Raw genomic sequence first — 10,088 nt, 5'->3', positions numbered from 1 at the left:
GTTAGTAGCAGTTTGTTCTCCCCGTGTTTGTACAACTGAGCTGACCTAATCTTGTCCCCAGCAAACTTTCAGGAGTATGTGTAGATATTTTACGTATGAATTTAATAAACGGATTTCCATCAAGTATAACCCATACAACAGAGGAACAGCTTGTATAAAGCGAGGCACATATCTGCCGTCATCACAGACCACTCGGGCTTTGCTCTCATGGTTACCATGATATCATCACAATCCCTCAGAGTACGTACTGCCTTCTCTCTCACCAAGAATGTCAATTATTAATGCCTGTTCATCATAACAACACATCATCTTGAAATCCTTTCTGTTTTCTCCCCTTATTTCTCAAAAAAAAAAAAAAAAAAATTTGTCTCCTTTTCTAATACAAAAGTGCTTGTAGTGTTTGCAGATGTCCGAAAGATTAATTGCCCTGCTAATTACCCACAGCAAGTGTAGTGGGTATTTATCACTGGAAGAGAGATAAGCAAGGCAGGTGGGAAATGTTTATACAGGCCAGACAACTAACTGTTCCTGGTGCCAAAACAAACAGGTGCAGATTTTATTGATGCAACAAACATGGAAACAAAACCAAACAAACACACAGTTGACGGGTATATTTCTGTACCACAGAAACACTACCTACGAAGTGAACCAAAAGATGTTCTTCTGTCTCCTGGTGGGGACGTTTTCAAAGTTAGGACTTGCCCTCTGTCTTCTGAATTCCGACATGAAGGATTACACCTGGGGGATTTTAAGAAAGTTGTCCCACAACAGAAGGTCCTGTATACCTGAAGGAAATTATTTGGCATATTTAGATCACCATTTTTCTTCATGGTCTGACCTCAGATAGCAGCCTGAGATACGTGCTAGTAGTACAGCCAATGGAAAAGCTGCCTTAGCAGCATCTTCCCCCTCATCCAACGGTTAGAGTACACTGGATTATTAGGGGTTTAGTGGGCACTCCTCCATCACATCCAGAATCCCACATCAAACTAAGCCACAAACGTAGATACAACCTAGAAGCTTTTTTGTTTTCTGTGAAGTAAATCCCTTCAAGTTCCCCATGTAACCAATGTGGTTCACATGGGAGAGCAATGGCATGCAAAGCAAAGCTGAACCAGAAGACACACACCAGCTTTTAGTGTTGTGCTGTCTGCTTATTTTAAGAACAAAATAGAGATAAGAGTAATGAAAGCCATGAGAGTTCTGTGGCAAAACATGCTTACTACCAAAAAACAGATGCAAGGAACTCCGCTTTTTAAGGCTATGCAAAGACTTTAGCTGCTTTCTATGAACAGCCGTTCGGTATGTCTCATCAAAGCAGCTTGAAATTGGCAGTGAAGGTACCTATAAAACCATTGAGCAACGTTCCATATTCAAACCTTATGTACACTTTAAAAAAATCTTGTAAACTTACAGAAAGAAGTATTTCAGCAATTCTTCTGGCTGAAAGTCTGAGGTAGATGGAGAGGGGCAGCTGCGTCACACCTGACTAATGATGAGATGTGACACGGTGGTGTCAGTTCTGGGGAGCTGAAGGTTACATTTTTTCACTGTAAATTACTGTTCAGTTGTGTCTTGTGGCCAAAGACAGACCATGACATTATCCCAGATATCCAGCCTCAGAGCCGAAGCTCTCATCCTGATGAGACCCCTATAAATGAAGCATTAATGGAGACAGCTGAAGCAATTCTTCCCATATACCCGTTATCATGATAGCTGTTACCCACAGCGTATTTACTACGCTCTTCATTTCACTAGTCTGGGGTACGGAGGCCCAGACTGAGGAAACAGGGGCACCCTGCTTATGGTACTGCAGTGCTTTGGGCATCCACTCAGTAACAGACCCTTTATGGTGCTTGGCTATGGAGAAGGTTAGCGTACACTAAGACGGTACAAACAGCTTTCATTTATGCTTGGGGTTGCACACACTAAATACCTTTGAATAGCAGAATCACTTCTGAAAACAGTCAGAGCTCCCGCCTTGTATCTCTGTGTCTAAAAAGCACGTGGCTGTCGATGTTACAGGGGGTAGCTGGCGCAGCGTACTCTGACTCCCCAGCTCCCTGTGCGCTAACTTTTGCATTTAATGCTTGAAGCCATTACCTGATCTGAACTGCAAAGTACTCTCTGCTCCTGATCTCCCTGATGCCCAGAAATGTAATCTTCCCAGCCCTAAGGAAGGGAAGGCAGAAAAGAGAACAGGATAAAAAACTAACGCTTCGTTAAGTAACATCAGGTTCTACAAGGATTTCCTGCAGTGCTGCAGCACCTGGAACACCACGGCACGATGCAGCTGCTGCCCGTTTCCAGGACGTTCATGTGATAGGCAGCAGAGGTTACAGGTCCCCCCATGCCTCCCCCCAACTGCAGATTCTTATAAAACTTATTTTCTCCTGACTACACTGTCTATAGTGAAGAAGAATGCATTCTACAGGAAAACTAATATGCTCAGTGTAGCAGGTAATCGCTACAGTGTGATCATCTTTTATATGAAATATCGAACATTGTGTAGGACCAACTCTATGAAACACTTGACGGTTTCATCTCTCAATAAAGTCAAAGTTTAGTTTAGATTTTTGGCTCTCAAGAAACTTAGATTCCTGAATGTTTTCATATACACACAGTTGTTCTTTTTCATCTTTACTACTTCTTCATTGTTGTCATTTTTGCTAGAAGTATCTACAAATTTTTCAGAGGTTATTGGGTAATTTTTTTGAACAGATGTGTTGATCTGAGGAGTAGCAGATAACTGGTTTATTTAGTGATCTTAGTGACAAACATTTTTAGGAGCTTTTATATGTGAGGTTACTGCATTTTCTTTTAAGAAGTGTTCCATGAGTCAGAGTCCTATCCACTATACTCTATCACCCTTGGGCATTTTCTAAGTTATTCAAATAAAATTTTGTTCCCCTTTTTCTTCGCAATTGCTGCCTGTAAACCAAGTAATTTTCAAAAGTATTCCCAGATTCTTTTTCTTGTTACTGTCTCAGTAGTCTAGTTTAGTGATTACTACGTGATATCTTTTAATGTTCTAATCTATGTAGCCTCACTCCATTCAAATTATTTATCATAATTGTTCATTTCATACATTTCTTAAGCAACCGTCTAAAAATGAAAATGAGGAATCCATCTTTCAGAGCATGCTATCAGCATATACCAGTAGACTTGCAAGTGTTTCACAGCCACTAAGTAAAACAGGAAGAAATTGTTACATTAGAAAGAAAATAAGAATATTTATACACGACATACTTCATTCATGCCAGCCAGATCCTTTTTTTATCAGCAGTGCTTACAAAATGCTGAATTATGATGGCTTTAGTTTCTTTATGTAAAACAGAAAAACAAGTAGCTCTCTGAGTATTCCTTCAGATTCCTGTCCGCATAATAATGCTATAGAAGGAATTCCTTTCTTGTCCTGTGCCAACTAGTGATTATGACAATGGTAATTGTTTGAAGAGCAGACAATTAGCACACGAGTATTTATTCAGTGCAGATTAACTAAAGAATTATTAGACACATGAGCATGTGGAATAATAATTTGTAATTTCTTACAAAATATTTTGATGAATTTAATCTACAGAAAGTTTAGAGAGATCTGAACTACTATTAAAAACAGATGGCATGACTCATTGGTTAAACTATCAGGAAGAATCAAGTTGATATTTCTTTTGTGAAGTCACTCAAAGGACTCTACCTGCACGATGAGTCAAAGTTCTTCCCTATACTTCAATTACCTGCCTGAAAGAGCTGTGATATTTAGCTCAAGCTCTAGATGAAGGCACTGTAACTCTTTGCAACTTCACCTTTGATACCCCTGAAAAGCCTTTTCAACTTAACTATTGTGTCTATAAAATCTTACCAGAGTACCTGCAATAATAGCCTACAAGTCAAATTCATGGGCTGTGCATGCTGTGCTGCAGCAGAAGCACATGAGGACATTGTTGGATACCTCAGAAGGAAGACCTGCTTGCAAGTCCTTTTCCATGGCCAAATATCAGAACGCTCGCTCAGGAAATTGTACGTGAAACTGGAATGACAAGTCTTGGATACTGCTGCCGTCCAGATAGAAGCAGTTCTGAAACAGATATTTCACCAGACCTCATTCTACAGTCCGTACAAAGGTGCCCTCATGCAACATCCAGGTGTCAGCAATATCTGTCTCCCTGTAGGTTATTCAGAACTCTGAATTCTGGGGCCTCTCTCATTTACTAGTTTGGCCACACCATAGAAATGCAAGTTACCTGCAAAGGAAATGCCCATCTTTTCCATAGACGCTTATGTATTAAAAAAAAAAAAAGCCATCTGCTTTTCATGAGATTCCCTAGGGAACATAGTTTCTGTCTGGTCTAAGAGAGACAGAGAGAGGAATAGTCTGTGGGGGGAGATAATACTCTGTGAAAAGGCACTTCCTCCCTTGTTGAGTAGGATATGTTCACACGATGTAAAATATAGCTCTCCATTCATGAGAAACATGGTTGCTGAGACCACATCCAAGGTAATCCTAGTTACTAAATGCAGTGCGGCTGGAGACACTCACACTTTTATTCATGTTAACAGATAGCCAGAAGCTGTCAGTGTGTTCAGTGTGATAACAAGTCCTAAAATATTGTGCAAGTAGCCAGAGTGACTGACCTGATTATCAGGCTGACACTGACGGATAAAAAAGTTATGGCATTCACTGAAACTGTCTTTTGGCAGGCAGGGTCGGTAAAACTAAGATGCTGTGGAGACAACTCAGGAGCATGTAAATTATGTGAGGATAGTCCTAGCTGGATTGCCATCATGGGAACAAGCTTTGGGAACACTGCTGCGGAGAAGCAGCAAATCTGTCCTTTCGTATGCCTGTTCCAGGAACGAAATTTTGAGTTTCTCATCTAAAGTTTTCATAACTAACTTCATAAGAAGTATTACCACCTTCAGGGTCATGTCTTTGTTATCGCACACATTACTACCTGTCCTTGTCAGATCAAGGGTTTTTGTAATCATTTTCTCTTGTGACCAATATGTGGGTTCAGGCACTTACAGATTTATTGGGGGGTTTGTTTTATGCTTTCCAAATCCAATGAGCGCTCAAGACTGTTTAAAGGCAATATCATAGCTGCCTTTTTTTTTTCCTCTCTTTTAATTAAAGCTTTTAGATATCTTTCTAGAAAAAAAACAGCAAATTACTTTTGTTTTGGATCACAGTTAGGTAGACACCATCGGCACTTTAAAGAACAAGGCTATTATTCAGGTGTGTAAAGATGAATATAAGAACACAGACTTAGGCTGGTGTTTGACATGTGTTTCCTAATAGTGTAGAATGAAAACATTCTGATGAGGACTTTATTTTACATCTTGTATAGAATGAAGCATATTAATAAGATGTAGCCAAGATGATAATAAGCAGCCTAGACTATCTCCTGTTTTCATGGCTTTTCTCATATTGACGCATCTATAGCTTTTCGTAATAACATGGGACTTTTCTTATGTTAGAGAGAGAAAATATTCAGAATAATTTCAGAAAGTCTCTTCTGTCTGCTGGTCTTGTACTCAGTGATAATTTAATCCTAACCAAATGTCTTACTCAGTACTATAATTAGTAGTAGTAGTATTTAATAGTAGTATAAAGCTTCTAAGAATTCTATTCTCAGTACTACCATTGACTTTCTGCATAAAAATTTCCAATCTCTACACATTTTTCATTCTCTGTTCTTTGATTTAGTCTACTTAGATGGTGAACTCTTTAATTCTATGCTTCTAAAACACCTAGGAGTTGGTGTTTTAGATATTTTCCTAAAATAATCTAGCCATAATGTTTTAGAAGACTCACTGTTCTGCCGTAGCTCAAGCATGATTTTTCTAACTGCTGCCAGTATTCTTTAGTATTCAGATGAAGTAACATTTATACTATTATATATCAAAATAGCAATAGTAACCAGAGATACAGGTATTTTTAAAAAAGACTAAATAAAAAGACGCAGTGTATACATAATGCCTATGGCTCTATTTATAGGACCGAGGATTCCTTTACAATCTTGTGGTGACAAGTGACTCATCCCAGCTATACTACAACATCTATGAAATTTTCCTAAAATTATATTGCATAATTAGCAAACAGCATTAGGAAATTCACTGCAGTTTATAAAATATTTAAAATAATTATATATGATTATGTCATTAGTTCCTAAAGCACAGAGCAAATGCTAAAGTTACTGTATGAGTCACTCAAACACAAAGTCTCAATTTTCGGTGTCAATTGATTGCTGCTCACGGATTACAAGTTTTTATTAAATTTGATTAGTATAATTGCTCTTAGTTTGGTGGCAAGTGATACAACAGGTGTGGTTTTCACTTCATAATTAACTCCTGAGTCAATTTAGACGTCAGCTTATTAGTATAATAAGACACCAAAGTGTCCACAGCTCACCAGCTCTGGGATCTTCCACGGTACCCAGCCGATCTCCCAAAGGAGCATTGGATTGTATGCAATTTGGCTTCCTAGGCTGATTATGAAAGGCTCAGCTTCTGAAGTAAGTGATCATCATCTCTCCAGCTAACTGAGTGGATTTTAGAGAGTGTTTTGTGGAAGATGCCCATCCCGCTAATTAACTGAAAATATCAGCCTGAGCAGAACACTTGGCTACTGCAACTAGACTGCAACCTGCACCCTAGCTAGCTAGCCTCCTTACGTTTAACTTGAGTGTCTCTGCATTAATGTTCTGTCTGCCTGTGCACTGACCTTACGCTGCTCACATGTTCCTGTCCTTCCGCTCTAGTCCTGTGAGAAGAATGAAGGAGATTCACTTTACAAGAGAGATGCACTACAAGATTCACCTAGCCTAAGATGACGGTGAGGTACAGGTACTTTCTCCAGCGCGTTGCTAGTTATTTATTCAAAGTGGGAAATCTTCAAAGGAGGCTAGAAGACAGACTAAATCCTACATCCTTAGGGTATTATCTTGTAAATCAAAACAGTATGGGAATCAGGACTCAAAACTCTCTCTGACTGAAGAAGTGTACTTGACTGCTTTCAAGTAAATGGAAATTATTCCATCTCCTTTCTAGGCACCTTCTTCACTGAACTATTAGTTTCAGTGGGATAGGAATACAAGTATCTATTTATAGTTGAAAGGAAAGTCACATGGCTTGATTATCCGACCTCCATGAGAATTCATGGAGAAATGGTTGTCTCCTCCTCATCCAGAGCTAGACATCTAGCCTACTCCCTCTTTCACTCTTTCCACAGAAGATTTTTGGAAGTTGTCTATTAAGTTTATGAACTTTTGTGAATCTCATTCTTCAGTATTTACTTTCTCAGTACACTTTATGGAAAATTTAGACATATAGTATAGAATGAGGAGTTCCTTGTGTGGTAGAACGACTGAAAGCCAAATGATATGATACTGAGAGATTAATAAAATGCAGAAAGACATGAATTTGTTCTTCAGCTATGTTGGAGCTAGCATGTTGGAGTCAATATTGTTCACGTTTTATTACCTTTAAAAAGCCAATACTAATTTAGATGGGTTTATCTGAGGGAAAGAAATGGAAGAAGCCCAGCATGTCAGAATCATACAACCAAAGCTGACCAGTTCTCCATGTGTCTCCTGAACTCTAACAAATCAAGAGACTTCTGTATACAACAGATACAATGGGGCTCAGAAACAACGTATTTCATAATTAATCACACATTATTACTCTTGTTTATTGCTTTCAGCAGAACTAGTACTTTCTCAAAGAAAGAATAAGCCACCCTACAATTCTCAAAGACCTTCAACTGCTGCAGTTAATAGGCTATCTCAGGAATCTCTTGTTATTTAAAAGCCACAAAAAGCTGAAAAATAATCTTGCAGCTTGCAATTCAACAAATCTAGCAGGTGCGATGTTCCCTCTCCTGTGTGGAGTGTAAAAGTTCACTCCAGGTGTGGAAATATACAATCATACAGAAGTCATCTTCAACAAGCAATACAGAAGTCAACATCAGAGATTCTTAACATATCATCATTACCTGGCTGTAAAGCATTAAGACCTTTTCACTAATGGACTACAAGGCTGACACACACATATACGCACAGAAAATCACCTAGTCTTATCAAAAATAAAGACAAATGATATCTTGATAGCTAGTTCCATTCATTAACAAACTTTATAATTAAATCCTGGTGTATATTATTTGAATTTATCTTGCTCCGTTCATTAGACCCCATATTTTTGTACCTTGTTACATAATCCTATCAAGTTTAACGCCACTATATAAAATTAAGCACAAAATGAACTGTAATTTAGAAGATAATGTTTCAACTTGTTAGTTTGCTCTTAGTACTAGACACATGCCTGTAATCATTTTGCTTTACACTGGCGCAAGTACTAAGACTTAAATATTAAGTTTTATATATATATATATTTAAATTTTGCATTTCCATTGCTGCTTCTTGAAGACTAAAAATGGTTGTCAAACTAAAACTGTAAAAATATATTTATTCTCTGGTTTTCATAGGTTAGAGCTTGCTACTACTACATCTACTACAACTTTGAAAGCATACTGCAGCATGACAGAACTTTAATATTTTAATATGTAAGGTTGAACTGGCATACTTTGTATTTACTCACTTATTTGTTGCTAGACATGATAATAGGAGGCAGCAACTGTTTTTGAAAATTACCATTTAGAGCTGTAACATTTAACATATTTAACGTATTTACTGTACGCAAGATTAATATGTTATGACTGGTACTTTGAAATCATAACCATAATGTTTAGAAAATTGCAAATGATTGCTGTAAACTTGAAATTTTAAAAAAATTCAACACAGAACTTCAACGAAACTCTTAAAATGCAGTTTATGAAACTGATTTCCATTATTGATATTTCAGCTTTAGACAGTAATAAAAATAACAAATCGCAAAAGCATAAGTGGAGGCTTTTAGTTGATGGCAGCAGTGATTTTGCTGCAAAATATTTATAAACGGGATAGAGTCATCAACTGTCCTACTATCATGAGACCTTGAGACAAAGTATGAGCTTCCTTAACAATGGGACAAACTTGCATGAATAAAATTTGTAGGCATACATTTTTAAAGAACATAGTAGTGGCCTCACTGTATTCCTGAAAGCAACAGGATTAGAGTTTGCCAGCACTGAATACATCAGAGAAATCAAATATAAATAATCTAATAGAAATCTAATAATCTAGTGATCTTACTGGGACTGTTACTTATAAATTTTTTATTCACACTATAGGTATTTTTACTGCTCTACTTCACAGATACTGAAATAATCTTCACTCTTCTATTTCTTAATTAAAGGAAGGATGACTTTTAAATATCTTTCATTTCTTCCATAACCAATCCTTTGTCAAAGAATATTCCCAGCAGCAAGCAGTATCTGATGTCAAATAAAACCACGTAACAAACTGATTTATTCTGTGGTTTTGCGTCTTAAGCTTTACAGTAGTTCTTTATTTGTCTTTTGAAGAGTTGGAAGGGGAGAATATATTTGGGTTTTTCTTTTCTTCAAAAATATGTACATGTACACATACTGGATTTTGAACCACTATCTACAGCGATAACAACTCAGTGGCTACAAAAGTTTGCATTCACATATTATATCATACTGATTGTGGACATATTTGGTACCACGGTCTTTCCTAAAAATCTTGACTGATAGTTATGAAATATAACTATAAATATTGTTTATATAAAGGACTGGGAAGCCTGCTGTATGAGGAAAGGCTGAAAGAAGTGGGTTTGTTCAGCCTTCAGAAAATAAGACTGAGGGGAGACCTTATCACCATATTCCATTATTTAAAGGGTGGCCACAAAGAAGATGTAGACTCCTTTTTTACAAGGAAAAGAGGAGGGTTGATGGGCACAAGTTACTCCTGGGGAGATTCTGATTGGACACAAGAGGACAATTTTTCACGATGAGAACAATTAGCCATTGGAATAAGCTTCCCAGGGACGTGGTGGATTCCCCAAAGTTGGACATTTTTAAGATTCAGCTGGACAAGGTGCTGGGCCGCCTTATCTAGACTGTACTTTTGCCAAGAAAGGTTGGACCAGATGATCCTTGAGGTCTCTTCCAACCTGGCATTCTATGGTAACAA

Source organism: Leptosomus discolor, chromosome 12, assembly GCF_034619465.1.
Source record: "Leptosomus discolor isolate bLepDis1 chromosome 12, bLepDis1.hap2, whole genome shotgun sequence".
NCBI classification, from domain to species: domain Eukaryota; kingdom Metazoa; phylum Chordata; class Aves; order Leptosomiformes; family Leptosomidae; genus Leptosomus; species Leptosomus discolor.
Note: the sequence above shows the minus strand (reverse complement) of the source record.